Genomic DNA, 15,115 nt, shown 5'->3' with positions numbered 1-15,115 from the left:
GAATTGATGTTGAAGTAATTGATGGAAACCTCGATTACAACATCCTACTGGGAAGGCCCTGGATATATGCCATGGCCGCAGTTGTGTCGACCTACTTCAGGAAGATTGCATTTCCCTTTCAAGGAGGAATTACAGTCGTCGACCAACAAACTTTCCTCCCCGACAGTTCACAAGTTACGGGAAGCATTCCAATGATCCATGGAAGCAATCATTCGCTTCAAAATATTGGAGTAGGTCTCCTAAAAGACCCTGCCTTAATGGGTACTTTTTCCCTACCGCCTCCAAGTAATCTGGCGGAAGTGGCCACAGTGGAAACCTACAAAATGAAATCTTCTATATCTAATGGATTTGGAAGATTCCTAAACATTTTGTCAGCATGGATCATCGCCCTAATGGAAATACTGTAAATACAGTGGGCTCCGAGGACGGTTCTTATCTTGTGTCAACCTCGTTAAAAAATGAAACAAGGAGTCATGAGGATAGTTCTTTTACTGTGTCAACCTCATTTAAAAAAAAAAAAAGAAATGAAACAAACCCCCTTTCCAAATTTCAAAGGGAAACCTTCATTCCAACCACGAAGTTGAATGCAATGAAGCTTGGGGGGCATGCACCTCGATCTGCATTATTATGCTGGGGGCATGCAAACTTATCATCGAGCAGTTTTAACACATAGTTCATGCTCGTTAAAAAATAAACATAAGATTGAGCAGTGTTTTGGCGCATTCAAGCTCGTTAAATAAAAAATGAACCTATCCCGGTAAATAACCATTGTGATCGTAAATTTATTAGCCATAAAAAGCCTTGGTCGTGTTTGCACCTGCCACCTCCATTTCATTTGGCTGATCGTTCACCTCCATATGATTGTTTACCCATTTTGAGGAACAGCTGCGAAGAGTGATTTCACCTAGCCATCCTTGTGACACTGCCGTGATTGGAAAATTCCAACCTGTACCTGGAATCTGCTGCTATCCATGTTTATCACTCGTTCCTCAAAAGACGAGTCTTCTTTGAGCTCTTTTCAACTGACTCGTAAAATATGAAAAGTTTGCCGAGTTTTGGCCTTCCAGCTCGTTAAAGTGACCGGAAGAGCTATCCCTCCTCTAGATTTTAATCTTTTTGGACCTGAGGGATTATTGCACAAAAAGGTCGAGCGCTTGTTTTATTCGGCTCGTTAAAATTATCGAAAACTCATCCCTTCTGTATTGTTTTATACTTTTTCGGACTTAAGGGATTAGATGACGAAAAAGGAAGTTTGGAGTTAACTTTTTGTACCTTTTCAGACTCTCTAAAAATGAAAAGGACCGAGTTTTCCTTGTCGTTAGACTCGTTAAAATGATTAAATAGCGACAAACTTGTCTTTAGACCAGAACGAGTTTCCCTATCGCTAGGCTCGTTAAAACGTAGCGATGGGCTTGCCCGAAGGGCAGGTTATAGAACAAGCATATGTTATCCTCCTCAAGCTTGACAAAAATAAAGAGGTACTGGTCAGAAATGACTGGGGAAAAATTGGGAGAACCTCAAAGCTGTAATGGTAGCAAGTCGCTCTTGAACATGACACTTTGTCCTCCGTATCACATCGGGTTGGGTTGTTTCATTCACCGGTCTCATCACCATGGTCCTCGCCAAACCATCCACATTTGGGGTAATGTTATCGATCCATCACATCAGTGTCGTTATATGTTCAAGAGATGTTGTTCAGAAAGAGTCAACCGTGTCCCATCCACTGCCATACATTATCCTTCATCCACCCATGATCGCCACCCTGAATCATATTTCACAGATTGTTTTCACCTCCACTAAAATCATTAGCTCCGTTCCGTGTCACTGATGTGGGATTCATTAAGGCCCTCCTTTGACGGATCGCTTCTTGTCGACTTCAGCTCATTATCCAAGAAGTTGATCTAGGGACAAACCCCCCAGTACTTTGAAGCTTGCATGCCTCAATGGCAAGTTTCTCACTTCCGGCGACAAGTATACATTAATGACCTTCGACCAGAAGATTTTGCGTGGTGTTCGACGCCAAGTCCTTTATTCACACCACGTGAATTGTACTGCAGTACCTTGAGGGTCATTATCATTATCGGTGATTCCTCTCGCGCTTGTTAACGGTTTACATTATTGACCGGTAATCAAGCGATGTCTTTCCATGTTCGACTTCAGCGCAATTCTCACATAGATCGACTTGTACTTAGAGTGAAGATCGAACGAGTTTGAAGACCCCGGATCTAGTTTCATCCATCCGGGCTGCGATATATATTCAGGAAATATAAAGACATTTGATATGTACATCATTACAGCAGATGATCATCCTACTCAAAGGATGATAATTTCAGCAGAGAATTATCAGTCTACCATCAAACGATTGTCTGTTCTATGTACCAAAATGAATTTATAAAGCTGAGCATGGGAATGCCCGCCTCAGCTAGATCATGAAAGCAGAATGAAAAATAATGTATTGTATTGTATTTATTACAGGTCACCTCTCAGCGATTGAATGAACTTCGGATCCTCCTGATAAAGCATTTCACCCGATAAACGACCTCATACTTTAGGGGGCAACTGTTATAGACATTTTTGTGCCTTACAGCATGAAGCATGAAATGTCAATAATCTGAGGGATCCAAAGTCCCTAAACATGTTGTTCCTACCCCTAGAGGAACAAGGTCAGCAAACCACAGCACTAAATATCAGTTCTCCACCTAAAAACACTCAAAAACAAGCTAATTCTGGATCATGTCAACTGCTCCACTCTGTACCTGCGCTGAATGTCAAAAGCAATGAAGGCTACCTGCGCTGGGCGAGTTTGGCCAAGTGGCACAGTCATTCCTCAAGGTGTCAAATGCCCAGGAAGCTTCCAAAATGACACTTGGATCAGGGAATTCGCCTTGTGATGAGTAAGAGGATCTAGATCTCCAAGTGGAAGCAAGAACCTCCAAGTGGACTCAAGAACTGAAGAATAACTGAAGTGGGAGAGGACACTAGTCAGCTCCATGCCAAGCTCAAGCTGACTCATCCTTTCTCCAAATATCCTATATATAGAGCTCTCTCATGAGGTCTAAGGAGGCTGGAATCTTGTGAATGTAAGGAAGTGCTGTTGGTTTGTGCATAGAACTATTGGGTGATTTGCTTGAAGGAGGTGAAGAGGATATTTCTTTCTGCTGGGAGGTGTTGTTGGATTGGGCCTCTTATGGTTGTAACACTCTCAGAACTTTACTTCTTCCATTAATAAAGCATTTGAGGTTCTTCTATATGCATGTGTCTCAATGGTGAATTGTTATACTTGTGTATTTGATTTATTCTAATCCTTGAATCAGTTATGAATGTATGTTGCTTGTAGTTTTCCTTTCTTGCCCTTTTGCAGGATCTTTGTGTAGCTGGGCCAGTGAAAGAGCAAGGAGCTGGGAGCAAGCAGCAAAGAGGGAAGATTGGATCAATCATTAGCGGAAGATAACGGTTAGTGGATCTCTTTCTCCCCTCTCTTACATCTCATAAAGAAGTAATCTTGAATAGCTTTGATTTCGGTTGTTGCTGAGGTACTATCACCCTTAGAGTGGGATAGGGTCATTCCGTATTGGATACTTTTCCCAACAACAATGTGGCAAAGGGAGGAGTCGTCACTGAAGAGCAAGTAATTTCTCGTGCGCAATATCTAGACTTGATCTATACTCAGTCTGGCATGCTCTATGATAAAATCCCTGATGTGCCTAGACCAGAATTTTTTGTTCCTCCATCTCCTAAATCAAACAAAGACTCTCAAGCTGGGGACGGTGTGATAGGAACGACCAGCATGAAAGCCGTAAAGGCTAAGTCGAAGAAAGCCCGTACGGTTTCAGGTCAAAATGCAAATGAAGAACTTCTCGCCTCGGAAGTAAATGCCGTATCGACTGACAAAGGCAAAGAAACCAAGCAACCAGGAGGCAAGAAGAAAAATAAAGGGAAGAAGAAAAAACAGGAAGAGTCATCCCCTGAAAAATCTTCTGCAAACCCTTCTGGAGATAGGAAACCAAATCGTCCATGCCTAATATGTGATGAGGATCATTGGACAAGAGAGTGTCTGTATAAAGCTGAGCTTAGAAAATTCTTCAAGAATTCAAAAACCTCGGCAGTATTGACTGATCCGTTTCCAAATCCAGGAACAAATCTGGTTGCTAGTGACAATGCTTCCCCATCCCAAGTGCTAATGTTGTCGGTTTCAAAGCAGCAAAATGATGCTTTGATATCAACAAGGAATAAATATTACGGGAATCCACAGCTATCGAACAACAAGGCCAATGATCAACCCAGTAGTTCGACAACAACTTCGACCGAAGTTGTGCCACCCATCATTCCTGAACTAACGATAAAGCCGCCAAAGGGAGTAGTACACAAATCGACATTTAATCCTCGTGCCAGAGCAACACAACATTATAATATAGTGGAGGATCTGGCCCAATCGCCATCCGCTATGTCGACACTTGAGGTACTGCAAAATTTCCCCTCTCAAAAGCAGGCTTTATTATCAGCAATAGGTGGGATTGACCCAACGGATTCCAATCTTGTGTCCTTTAATCACAAAGGATATGACCCTCAGTTACTAGCTCAACTAGCTTTCCTCATTCAAGTGAAAGCCCTCAACAAAACTGTTCATCGAACAATTATTGATGAGGGGGCATCTACATGTATTATGTCGATGAGTTGCTGGAAAACTTTAGGATCTCCACCCTTGTCACGATCTTCGACAACATTAAAAGCATTTGATGGATGAACATACACCCCATACGGGATTTTAAGTAACTTGCAAGTCGAACTGGGGGGAAAAATAGTAGAAATAGATGTTGAAGTAATTGACGGAAACCTCGATTACAACATCCTACTGGGAAGGCCCTGGATTTATGCTATGGTTGCCGTTGTGTCGACCCACTTCAGAAAGATTGCATTTCCTTTTCAAGGAGGAATTACAATCGTCGACCAACAAACCTTTCTCCCCAATAGTTCACAAGTTATGAGAAGCATTCCGATGATCCACGGAAGCTCTCAGTCGCTTCAAAATATCGAAGTAGGCCTACTAAAAGACCCTACATTGATGGGTACTTTTTCCCTACCGCCTCCAAACAATCTGGCGGAAGTGGCAATGGTGGGAACCTGCAATATGATATCTTCTAGATTCAGAAGATTCCTGAACATTTTGTCAGCATGGATCATCGCCCTAATAGAAATATTGTAGCAATCAATTTTCTTGGCCTGGGGGGCAAACTCAAGTCAACACTCATCGAGTGTTTGGATAAATAGGTCTAAGGAATATGGCACCTCTTCAGATCCTTGGTCGCATGTACACTCTACAGACGAAGGAATCATTCAATTAATGATGATAGGAGAGGCACCATGGGAAGATTACCACCATCGTTCCCATCTTCCGGATTACCACGAAGATTATTCCAACAACCTTAATCATCCTTCAGTTTTTTATTTTCTATCAAATACTGTAAATACGGTGGATTATGAGGATAGTTCTTTTACTGTGTCAACCTCATTAAAAAATGAAACGACTCCCTTTCCAAATTGAGTCTTTGATTACGATCTCATAAAATCCAAGTCGAGTCTTTCGAAGATCTCGAAGGTAAACCTTCATTCCAACCACCGAGTTGAATGCAATGAAGCTTGGGGGGCATGCACCTCGATTTGCATTATTATGCTGGGGGCATGCAAACTTATCATGAGCAGTGTTACCACAAGGTTCAAGCTCGTTAAAAAATAAACCCACCATGAGCAGTGTTACCGCAGGGTTCAAGCTCGTTAAAAAATAAACCCGCCGCAAGCAGTGTTACCACAGGGTTCAAGCTCATTAAAAAATAAACCCGCCACGAGCAGTTTTTATGTGGAGTTCAAGCTCGTTAAAAATTAAACATAAGCAATGAGCAAACATTCCCCCAGAGTTTAAGCTCATTAAAAAATGAACCAATTTCCGGTAAATAACCATTGTGAATGCATTACCAACGGCTTTTGAGCCCTGGTCGTGTTCTTACCATCACCTCCACTCTGTTTTAGCCGATCATTCACCTCCATTTGATTGTTTACCCCTTTTGAGGAACAGCTGCGAAGAGTGATCCTGTTAGCCATCCTTGTGACACTGCCGTGATTGGAAAATTCCAAACCTTACCTGGAATCAGCTGCTACCCGAAATTATCACTCGTTCCTCAAAAACGAGTCTCCTTTAAGCTCTTTTCACCTGACTCGTAAAATATGAAAAGATTGTCGAGCGATTGGCCTCTCCAGCTCGTTAAAGTGACCAGAAGTGTTATCCCTCCTCTAGATTTTAATCTTTTTATACCTAAGGGATTATTACACAAAAAGATCGAGCGCTTGTCTTGTTCGGCTCGTTAAAATTACCGAAAATTCATCCCTTTCGTATTATTTTATACTTTTTCGGACTTAAGGGATTACATGACGAAAAAGGATTATTGGAGTTTCCTTTATGTCCCTTTCAGACTCTCTAAAATTGAAAAGGACCGAGTTATCTTTGTCGTTAAACTCGTTAAAACCGAATAGTGACAAACTTGTTCATACAGACAAGAACGAGTTTCACTGTCGCTAGGCTCGTTAAAACATAGCGACGGGTTTGCCCAAAGGGAAAATTATAGAACAAGCATATGTTATCCTCCTCAAGCTTGACAAAAATAAAGAGGTACTAGTCAGCAATGACTGGGGAAAAATTGGGAAGAAAACTTGAAGAAACTTTATTGGTAGCAAGTTGCTCTTGAACATGACACTTTCACTCCTCATCCGAGTCGAGTTGGGTTGTTCTGTTCACTGGTCATATCACCATTGGTCCATCACACCATCCACATTTGGGGTTAATGCTACCAATCCATCATGTTAGTGTCGCCGGTATGTTCAAGAGAAGTCGCTCAGAGAATTCACCTGTGTCTCATCCGCTGCAATACATTCACGCTCCATTCTTTCATGACCGCCACCCTGAACCCTATATCATCAGATTGTTTTCACCCCCAAAATCATTTACTCAGTTCTGTGTCGTAGATGTGGGATTCATTAAGGCCCTCCTACAGCTAGTCGCTTCTTGTCGACGTCAGCTCATTATCCAAGAAGTCGACTTAGGAACAGCCCCTTCAGTACTTTGAAGCTTGCATGCCTCAATGGCAAGTTTCTCACTTTCGGCAACAGGTTTACATCAATGGCCTTCGACCGAAAGATTTTGCGTGGTGTTCGACGCCAAGTCCCTTATTCACACCACGTGAATTGTATTATAGTAGCTTGAGGGTCGTCATCATTATCGGTGAATCCTCTCACGCCTGTTAACAGCTTACATCATTGGCTGGTAATCAGGCGATGTTTTTCCATGTTCGACTCCAGAACATCTTTCACATGGATCGACTTGTACTCCAAGTGAAGATTGAATGAGTTTGAAGACCCCGAATCTAGTTTCATCCATCCGGGCTGCGATATATTCACGAAAATAAAGACATCAAATGTACATTGTTGCTGCACAAATGATCATCCGAATCAAAGGATGATGACTCTATTAGAATCATCAGTCTCCCGCGCAGACGGTTGTTTGTCTTATTGCATGGAAATGAATTTATAAAGCTGAACATGGGAATGCCCGCCTCAGCTAGATCATGAAAAATATTATGAAGATAATGTATTGTATTGTATCTTATTACAGGTCGCCTTCCAGCTCGAAAAAGCTTTGGATCCTCATGATAAAGCATTTCACCCGACACCAAAGATTAACTGTTATAGACATTTTTGTGCCTTACAGCATGAAGCATGAAATGTCCATAATCTAAGGGATCCAAAGTCCCTAAACATGTTGTTCCTACCCCTAGGGGAACAAGGTCAGCAAACCACAGCAATCCAAACAAGTTCTCCACTGAAAATTACTCAAAAACAAGGCAATTCTGGATCATGTCAACTGCTCCACTGAGCATCTGCGCTGAATGTCAACTGCTCCATGGACCACCTGCGTTGAATGTCAACTCCAACAAAGGCTACCTGCGCTGAGCGAGTTTTGACATGTGGAAGTCTCATTCCTCAATGAGTCAATGCCCAGGAAGCTTCCAAAATGACACTTGGATCAAGGAATTCGACTGGTGATGAGTAAGAGGTTCTAGATCTCCAAGTGGAAGCAAGAACCTCCAAGTGGACTCAAGAACTGAAGAAGAACTGGAGTGGGAGAGGACACTAGTCACATCTCAGGCTGACTCATCCTCTCTCCAAACTCCTATATATGGATCTCTCTCCCATGAGATCCAGGGGGGCTGGAATCTTGTGAATGTAAAGAATTGCTGTTGGTTTGAGTTTAGAACTATTGGGTGATTTGCTTTGAAGGAGGTGAAGAGGAGATTTCTTTCTGCTGGGAAGGTGATGCTGGATTGGGCCTCTTATGGTTGTATCACTTCCTGAACCTTACTTCTTCCATTAATAAAGCATTTGAGGTTCTTCTATATGAATGTGTCTCAATGGTGTATGGTTATACTTGTGTATTTGATTTATTCTAATCCTTGAATCAATTATGAATGTATGCTTCTTGTAGTTTCCCTCTCTTGCCATTTTGCAGGATCTTGGTGTAGCTAGGCCAGTGAAAGAGCAAGGAGCTGGGGGCAAGCAGCAAGGAGAGAAGATTGGATCAACCATTAGCGAAAGACATCGGTTAGTGGATCTCTTTCTCCCCTCTTTTACATCTCATAAAGAAGTAATCTTAGATAGCTTTGCTTTGATTGTTGCTAAGGAACTATCACCCTTAGAGTGGGATAGGGTCATTCCGTATTGGATACTTTTCCCAACGACATTAACGACCTCATTCTTTAGGGGGCAACTGTTATAGACATTTTTGGGCACTGCAACCCCAATCAAACATGTCCATAAACCAAGGGCTCCTAAGTCCCTAAAAGTGTTGTTCCATACCCTAAAAGAACAAGGTCAGTTGATTACATCATCTCCCAGAAGTTCTCCATGAAAAACTGCTTAGAACTGGTCAAAACTGGACCATCTCACCTGCTCCATGGTCAAAGTGCGATGCATCCCACCTAATGCACATGGGAGGTGTGATACATACTAAAAAGCCCTTCTATGGGGTGCGATGGGCGAGAGTGGACAAATGGCAGAGACAGTTTGTGAGGTGGATGATCATGAAATCTTCCAGAAACTTCTCCTGTGACACTTGCCTCTCTGAATTCGCCCAGGGATGAGTAAGAGATCATCAATCTCCAAGTGGAATCAAGAACTATCAGAGAGGGACACTAATCAGAATCCCAGAAGCTAACTCATCCCCCTACAATCATCTATATATGGATCCCTCATCCCAGAGATCTAGAGGCTGGAATTTTGTATCTTGTAAGGAAGTGTTATTGGTTTCTTGTTGGAATATCATAGTGTTGGGTGATCTAAGCTTTTCATGAGGTGAAAGAAGGGCTTTCATGTTGGAGGGTGACGTTGGGTCAGAACAATTGGTTGTAATCCTCTTTGCTTATTCTTGGTATTAATAAAGCTATTCAAGTTTTCCTCCACATTCTTGTGTGTTTGATGATATATGCATTTGTGTGGTCAATATACATCTGGTCCTATATTGTTTATGATTTTCGATCTCTGTTCTTCGATAGTATTATGCTACTTTGATTCCACAGGTGCTCTTTGAAGCTGGGTAGACGAAGGAGAAGCGGCAAGGATCTGTCAGAAGGGAGAGGAGCCGAGCAAGGAACCAAGAGCAAGACTGAGGTTGGTGTCCTTCATTCCACTCTCATCTACTTCTCATAAAGGAAAATGAAAGTAGTTTTAGTTTGTTTGTTTCTAAGATAGCTACCAGTCTTAGTGGGACTAGCAGATCTGAGTGGACACTAGATTTCCCGATAACAGCAAGGTAAAACACGTACATTGTCTAGCGGAGTAGTCCACACAGGGGTGACGGTCGTTACAACCAAGGAAAACAAGAATGGTTTGTCTAATGTCTTACATAGTAGTCCACATGAGTAAGACAATAGTTATAAACAATACAACACATCTTCAACAGTGTAAGTACTAAAATAACTAAAGTAGTTCAACTATCTTAGTACATGTTAAGCAAACATGCATTACAAACGTTTGAAGAGTAGTCTGACAAACAATACAAAACATTCATGAAAACGTGTTGGCCTGAGACAGGCTTTTGAATAAAGAAAAAGTTCTAAGACACATTTGTACACCGTACATGATTAGCCCTGGTAGTGGGACATTGGAGCCACTCCTCACTCCTCAAAGAACAGACTACAAACTCTCAAGGCTATGTGGGAGGAGCCAAGATGAAAATTCCTTTGCTCATACAATGAGGGGGTATATATAGCCAAGGGGGGTACTTTACCCTTGTGACTCTTCGACTTCCCTCATGATTGTTTGACTTCTTATGAATTTTCGACTTACATGACTCTTCAACTTCATATGTGCGTCTCTTGGACTTTCATGATGCATTACATTTTATTACAACAAGTATGGCCCATAGTAGTGATGTGGTCGAGACAATTCATGACACAACTCGACACGAAACTGTTGATATGTATTGGCTGATTGTGGTGTCCATGTCAAGCCGCTAAGATGTTGAGTAATGGATGTTCTCTCGGTGTGTTGTGACTTCACCTCTGCATGGTAAAGTCTTTCAAGATATTCGATGGTCTTGGTCTGTGCTTAATGGTGCATGTGTATGTGTCCTTTTCGCTTGTTGCTCGATGTGCTTCGTACATTCATTCAACTACAAGAAAATATTCTAGCATGCGCTCCTTGTTCATCTCATTCATCATCGCGCCATGTTTCATCAATGTACATGTTCCTGCAATCACTTATGATGAGACGACATCAAATCCAAATATCTCTTAGTTTAGCATGATGCATTGTTTTATGTTTTGGGTGCCGGTGACCGGATGGGAGCACAAGGCATTGAAACTCTGCAGAGCACAACTTAGGCTGGGATGAGGGGCTCTGGAGCACTGTCGGGAAAAAATACGCAGATGTCACTGGGAGGCAGATTTGTGCAATCTAGGACAGCAGTGACAGCTGCAAGGTAGAACCCAGCCGAGCAAAACTGCGCAATTCCTGGCAGGAAGACAAGGCAGGGTGTCGAGAGTAGTTGTTGGGCCATTCTGCATAGTTTTCAAGATGAGGAATGGGCAGGTCATCCGGGGATCCATCTTGGAATCTTCGCATTTTCTCTGAGCAAGACAGAGTGGGCAGCATGAGGCACTAGCAGACATTTTTGTGCAATTTTCCAGAGCAAGGCTAGATCGCGTTGCGGTGAGATGCTGGTCACAATTGTACAGTTTTAAGGGATAGTGTCGGACAGGCAGTAGGGTTCTTCCCGACACAACTACGCAGTTTCCGATATGAGTGTAGAGCGGGGCAACAGGGAGAGTGCCAGTCAAAACTGCGTAATTTTCAGGGACATAGTAGAGTAAGCCAACAGGGGGGCATGCCAATCAGATCTGCACAATTTCTTGGAACAGTGCAGTGTCCGGCAGTAGAGGCCTTGCTCACATGATTATGTAGCTTTTGCAGAAAATGCAGGCAGGCAGTAGGGCATGTCTGTGCAGTTTTGGAGAGCAATGCAACTCGGGGTCATAATGCAGTTCAGGTTTCTGGTATGTTAGGGTCCTATAATAATAGGATTCATAATTTTGAATTGAATACGATTAGACTTGTAATACTATACATACTTTTTCTTTCTGCAAACGTTTTCCCATATTAAAAATAAAAAATGTAAAGAGGGTGAAGTCCTAAAAGAAAAATCAAAGGCCAAAAAAAAAGGATCAAAAAAAGAAAATAAAATATGAACCCCACCAAAAAGAGAAAAAAATACATTATGAAAGTGATCAAATTCAAATGCCACTACTTTTTAATTTGCTTTGCAAAATAAGATTGTGTGCAGCTTGTCAAAAATGCCACAATCCATGATGGTCAAATAGTTTAACCTTGATTCATTCATGCTTTAAATTTCATGCTGATAGATAGAGAATAAAGATCTAGCCAAATTGTTTAATCTTGGCAGATCAGTAGTTAGGTAGAGAATAATAATGAGCTCATTAGTTTAATCTGAGCCATTGGAAGTTATAAGATTAGAATTAGATAGTTTTCTTATCAAAGAAAAATAAATAAAGGGTCAGCAAGCTCAAATGCACCCAATAAATGAATAAAAAATGCTAGGGTAAATAAAGGGTAGGTAAAAGAGGTTTTGGAAGGCATAATGTTGCTAGCTCAAATGCACCTTCATCATCCTTAATCCTATGTTTCATGTGCAGGAGGAATGGTCAAAGAAAGAGGACATTCACAAAAGTCATATATTATTTTGGGTATTTACCCTAAAAAGTTCTATATAATTTTAGGCCTGAATAATAAAGCCCATTCACTAATTTCTCCTCATTTCACTAAACCCCTTACATGTCTAATTTATTAATTTCCCTTCATTACCCCTACATTACTTTTCATTCCCTAATATTTTTCCCCTCCTAAAAACCCTTATTCCTTTCAAAATTCCCTTCCCCTTTACTAAATCCCCTTGATAAATTTTAATTGAAGACTTATTTTATTTAAATTCAAGCCCCCCACTTCATAACTCCTTGAACCTCACAAAATCTTTGTATAAATTTAATACCCGCCGCATCACTTATCCCTGGGCCCCACCAATCAAATCCTCGACTCATCCCTCGCAACTCCACCACGCAATAACCCTATGATCACCCACCTCCATATCCAACGGCTCGCATCCCATATCGCGCGCTCTGGCGTCCAACCTTTAATATCCCAAAAGCACGTGAGATTAGCGATTTTACCTGCTTGTCTTTTTGCTACATGGTAGCCCCACGTTATATCACGTGCTCTGAAAAAATGCCACCCTACCACTCAAAAGCGGTGCGATGAACCATAATACCACCTCCTCGCGTAAGATGAAACCGCCATTATTCAAACTTAGCCTCGCGCACAAAGGTTAACCACTATTGGTTAAAAACCAAAAATCCAACCTTTCCATTCTTTTCACTGTTATTCTGTTGCAAAGAACCTCTATCGACCAATTCTAAAGCCCAGAAACTCTGCTCAATTGTTTTAACCCATTTATGACTAGAAGACGTTGTAGACTCTGATTTGAAGCAGCATAAAGACCATGGAAGCCTCAGAAAGCCTCCACTACCCCCAGAGAACCCTTCTGCATACCAAAGCTTCATTTTCCAGGTATTCCTGAAGGGCCAAAGGCCTGTACTTAAGCTTTGCACAACATTTCTAATAGGTTAATCAATTGAACTAATTAAAAGCCTTGCCGACCTAAAGAAATCCACTGTGCATCCAAAAAAACCTTCTGCAAACTATGTTCATCTTTTCACACTATTCAGAGGTCCTAAGTCTACTCCTTAAGCCATATAGAGATTAATTCAATAAAATAAACAAATCTATGGCTTCCCAAAGCATTCTAAATGCAAAACCTCTGAAAACTCCTCACCTCAATATTGACCACCTCCCATTGGCTGACAAAGATTTCTAGATCTAAGACACAGCCTCCCCTAGCCATCTATTAAAACTCCACTACTGGAGTAAAGATAAATTCCTCAACCAAAATGATGACATTCAGCTATGGGAATCAAATTTACCCAAATACTTGTTCCCACAGGTATACTAGTTCCCTAAAATCATCCACCTATGCAAACTTTGTTATATCCCAAGTCAAAGAGCCATAGTCTCTCCTAACCAGTAAATTTTGTTCACAATCACTATAGGGTCAATAAATGAAATGTTGCAGATCCAGCCAAAGCCTAATGAAACCCCATTTTCTATTGAAAACCTACTTGATTTGTACCTAAAGCTAGACCTTCCCAAGGGATCCCAAATTTTTTAGACTTTCCTCCTAGAAAAGGTCCAAGTTCCTACAAACAGCCCTCCATATTCTGCCACCATTTTCTCTGAGAAAGCCAGACAAATTGTAACCATGTTGTCTTGTATTCTAGGATATACCACTGATGAACATGTAGATGAGCCTATACTTGGTTTCCTTTCTATTTTTTGCCCAGGCAAGCCTCCAACTACAGTTTTCAATTTTTCCCAATTCCTAGCAGACATAATCCATGATCAATCGATCAGATTGCCAAATGAAAGAGTATTCAAATACTCTTCAGTATTATTCCATATGTTTCTATACTTCCAATCAGAAAGGTTTACAGTTAACATCCAAAAACTGGACACTAAGGGCCATCCTAGATCTGTTACCTTTTGGACACCCTTAATCCAAAAATATTCCATTGTTTTCAGCTACAAGGAGTTCATTGATTCATTTGTTCACTCAGTGGTTAACATGCTAAGCAGTAGTAATCAACCCAGGGTCAGTGATGAAATAAAGAAAGTTTTACAGTTGTGAAAACAAATCAAAATAGGAGACTGGTATTTATTCCAGAACGACAGTGAAATTAGGGTATATGGATGTCAACTCACTCCATATAAGTTGCCCAAATATCTCCCCATGAGGATATTTGCATTAGTATATCAGGAAGATCATAAATTCAGATGATGTGAATTTTCTATCAGCCAGGAAGAAAACACAGTTTAAAATAAAAATAAAAAAACTAGCTTGGTCCTTTTATCTGCATTAATAGGGAGGCTAGAGAGGAAGCAGAGAGATGTTTACAAGAGATGAAGTTCAGTGATATTTTTAAATGGTAGTATGATCCTTTGGGTTTCATAAACAAACTGAGACTCAAATTTAAATTGAGCCCTTTTATGCATGAGTCCAAGCTAGAGATTGAAAAATATTCCAACCAGTCAGAGTGGTTGGAAAACACCTTAATGGATATGGAGAAACAGATGGATACTAGTTCCATTCTACATACTCCAGCCCTACAGGACAAAAATGCAAAAAGGACTAGGGAAGAAGGTTCTTGCTCAAACAAAGATACAACAGATGATAAATTTGAAATTATGTACAGGAAGAAGCCCAAGCTAAATCCTGTAAATGAGCAAGAAGAGATAGTTGAGACAATTGAAATCATTGATACTGACACAGTGGTTAAAGAGAATATAGCTCCAACAGTTTCAGAGGAAACTCATCAGCCTTCAACCTCTAATACTCATATTATTCAAAATCAGCATAGTATTGAAGTCTCTTCATCAAGCAAACCAG

The sequence above is a fragment of the Pinus tabuliformis genome, chromosome 4_2, assembly GCF_031772625.1.
Source record: "Pinus tabuliformis cultivar Carrire ecotype Pingquan chromosome 4_2, CPIR1, whole genome shotgun sequence".
Classification (NCBI taxonomy): Eukaryota; Viridiplantae; Streptophyta; class Pinopsida; order Pinales; family Pinaceae; genus Pinus; species Pinus tabuliformis.
The sequence above is the reverse complement of the archived record's forward strand: the minus strand, read 5'-3'. Positions refer to the sequence as shown.